The sequence below is a fragment of the Copadichromis virginalis genome, linkage group LG23 (assembly GCF_057382275.1).
Source record: "Copadichromis virginalis isolate Kocher_CV1m ecotype Utaka linkage group LG23, C_Virginalis_male_GT1.1, whole genome shotgun sequence".
NCBI lineage: Eukaryota > Metazoa > Chordata > Actinopteri > Cichliformes > Cichlidae > Copadichromis > Copadichromis virginalis.
The window spans coordinates 33495346-33498833 of NC_140639.1; the positions used below are offsets into that span (position 1 = coordinate 33495346).

The following is a 3488-nucleotide window of genomic DNA, read 5'->3' on the forward strand; positions in this document are numbered from 1 at the left end:
TCTAATTTTATACCCACAAATATGCAATCAATGCTACCATAGATAAAGAGGCGTTAGGAGTAACTTCTTTGCATAGTAGAACTGCTCTGACTTTATTCAGCACATATTAGACAATAAGCATTCAAAAACCATTTTTCTTTATAACCTTACGGAAACAACCACAATCTAACAGTCATTACTCCTTTGGAAAATTACTTTTGAAAGTAAAAACGAGCTTCAAGTCTCGTCGGGTTATCGCTTGGCCACACCAAAACATGACACAGTAAAATTACATGCACATCACAGTGATTGTCACAAAAATCAAAACAAAAATACATGTAGCCACACTGAGCCGACCGGGTAGACACAGGGACTTGTCAGGATCTGGAGGTTTGACTGGAAAGTTCCATCAGGCACCTGAGTTCCTTGGTCTCCAGCCCACCAAACTTGCTCTGGAAGAATGGCGTCACCTATTAGAGGGAGTGGAGTACCCATTCACTATCTTCACCGACTACAAGAACATTACCTACCTTAAGACAGCAAAACAACTGAACGCCCCCCAGGTGGTCCTTGTTTTTTGATTCAGATTCTCAATCTCTTTCCGTCCAGGCTCCAAGAACACAAAGACCGACGCCCTCTCCCAGCAATACAGTCCAGATGAGGAACATCATGAACCGGCTCTGGTGCTGCCTGCTTCCTGCCAGGTGGGCTTCCTGTCTTGGAGTGTGGAAGAGACCATTCAGCAGGCCCTGGAGACAGAGCCCGACCCAGGAACGGGACCCCCGGATCGTCGTTTCATCCCTGCAGCTGCTCGCTCAGCAGTGATCAGGTGGGCCCATGCTTCTCGTTTCTCTTGTCACCCTGGAACAGGTCGCAGCATTGCTCTCCTTAAGCTCCATTTTTAGTGGAAGACCTTGGAACGGGATGTGAGGGAGTATGTTGCCGCATGTGAAATCTGTGCCCGAAGCAAGACCCGGACTCAGCGACCCTCTGGACTCCTACAACCTCTTGCCATACCTTCTCGCTCCTGGTCACACATCTCTTTGGACTTCGTGACTGGGTTGCCCCCATCCGCAGGTAAAACTGTTGTGCTTTCTGTAATAGACAGATTTTCCAAGGCCGCACACTTCATTGCTCTAAACAAACTTCCCACCGCCACAGAAACTGCTAAGCTAATGGTTGATCATGTTTTCCGGCTTCATGGAATCCCTGTAGAAATCACATCAGACAGGGGACCTCAGTTCACTTCTCAGGTCTGGAGATTGTTTTGCTCTGCCATAGGTGCTCAAGTCAATCTCAGTTCCGGTTACCACCCACAAACCAATGGTCGAACAGAGAGACTCAACCAGGAATTGGAATCCACTCTCCATTGTGTCACCCAGCCACCTGGTCTGCACACCTATCATGGGTGGAGTATGCACACAATTCTCATGTCTCAGCTTCAACTGCTCTGTCCCCATTTGAGGCTTCCCTAGGTTACCAATCTCCACTGTTTCCTACTGAGGAAGCCGAATTGGCTGTGCCCTCGGTCCAACACCAGCACTGCCGGAATGTGTGGACCCGAACACGTGAAGCCCTGAAAAAGGCATCCGCCTGCCACTGCCAATACGAGGACCGCCTTTGAACTCCAGCACCCAGATACACCCCGGGGCAGAAGGTATGGTTGGCAGGTAAGGACATTGCTCTCAAGGTGTCGTCTTGCAAACTGGCACCATGGTTCATAGGACCGTACACCATTTACTCCATTATCTCTCCCAGCGCTGTCAAACTCACTCTCCCGGCATCTCTACGGATACATCCAGTTTTTCATGTTTCCCAGATTCGAGCAGTCCACTCTAGTCCTTTGTGCCCACCTTCTGACCCTCCTCCAGCTGCCCGGCTCATCGATGGTCACCCAGCTCACACTGTCGGGAGGATCATTAATGTGTGCCAGTGTGGTAGAGGTCGCCAGTGCCTGGTCGACTGGGAGGGCTACGGTCCCAAGGAGCGCTCATGGGTTCCTCGCTCTTTTATTCTTGATCCCGCTCTGATTTCTGATTTCTACAGGTCGCAACGGAGTCTACAGCCTGGTCGGTCGCCTGGAGGCATCCGTTGAGGGAGGGGTACTGTCAGGATCTGGAGGTTTGACTGGAAAGTTCCATCAGGCACCTGAGTTCCTCGGTCTTCACCCCTGGGCGGAGCCATCACCTCTTCTACAGTCCTGCACACTTGAGGCTGATTCTGGGTAATCACGTTGAAGATTTAAGCTCCACTGAGACTCTCCTTCACCACCAGTTCGTCAACGACCTCACGTTGGTATCGGCTCTAAGGTTTTTTCATGCTCTTGCTACTTGGTTTGTAATTTACTCTCCTTGGATTATCCTCGCATTCCAGAACAATACAAAGGACCTCACCTGCCTGCCCTCCAGCCACCACTCACCACCTCGGACACAGCGGAACTCAGGTCAGCCAGCCTTTGCCACTACTCACCTGGATCCTCACCGCCTCTCCCTCAAAGCCAAGTTCACCCCGACTACCCACGCACCCGCTCCATCCCCGTCGCTACCTGCCAATTCCCCGTTCACCCCACTGACCCATGGCCACACCATTAGCAACACTTTGCCACAAATTCACCTGCTGACCTAATAAATGTAAATATACGAGCCGTCTCTGTTGTGTTTATCTGCGTTTGAGTCCAGTTTAGCTATCAGCCTGAGGCCATTGTGACAGGGACCCTGACAGACAGTTGGTTCTAGATGGCTGCTAGTGGCCAAACTAGTGACCATTCTTTAAGTGTGTTAGCTAAATATTAACAGACTTGGGAGCTGCAAATTTTATTATCATGAATTATTTTACTAGATGATCCTGCAAGTATTAAACACTCACAGTTAAAGTCAACGTTTGCTAGCCTGATTGTGTTTGACTGTCGGTTTCTATCCTCAGTGATGTAAAAGTAAGGGTTATGTGTGATTATGCCAGATTTTTACACAGAGGCTCTCATTGGTTGGTCTGACTGATGTAAATTTCATCATCAGAGAGTGTGCAGAGGTCTGTGTGGATGTCCGCATGCCTGCCTTTTGTTTGTGACCATGAGGATTTATTCACAGATAATTTACATCACAATGCACCAGTGGACTTCAAAGAAGTACAACATGAATGACTACTCAGCTGTCGGGTCTCCAGCTGTCCCTGTCTGTGTCTGCAATCAGAGTATAATTAGGGCATGAGACCTGCTTGTTTTGGAGACAAGAAAATAATACTCTGTTGACACATATGAATACTTTTTAATGTGTGTCAGTTTTCTATTACTTTCTTTATCCCCTGATTGCAGCACTTGGGAGAACAATTTTAAAACAACAAAACAAAAATTATATATTCTGATAGCATAGGTCAAGACAATAATGACTTAGACCTTAGAGAATTAACCAAATTGTTCATTGTGGCACAGTTATTGTTGTAACCGGGTGCATCCTAACTAAAAGCATGGATTCCTAAACCAAACCAAGTAGGTCAAAGTACCTAAACTTAAC

The 3488-nt window shown here is 47.8% G+C and overlaps 1 long non-coding RNA gene across 1 annotated transcript; it reads left to right on the forward strand.

The window, feature by feature from the left end:
- Window positions 1–602: 602 nt before the first annotated feature.
- LOC146681427 (uncharacterized) lies at window positions 603–2586 on the forward strand. Its single transcript, XR_014918272.1, has 5 exons — window positions 603–808; window positions 885–1056; window positions 1261–1649; window positions 2026–2203; window positions 2353–2586. It is a non-coding gene; the product is annotated as an uncharacterized LOC146681427 (long non-coding RNA).
- The last annotated feature ends 902 nt before the right edge of the window (window positions 2587–3488 follow it).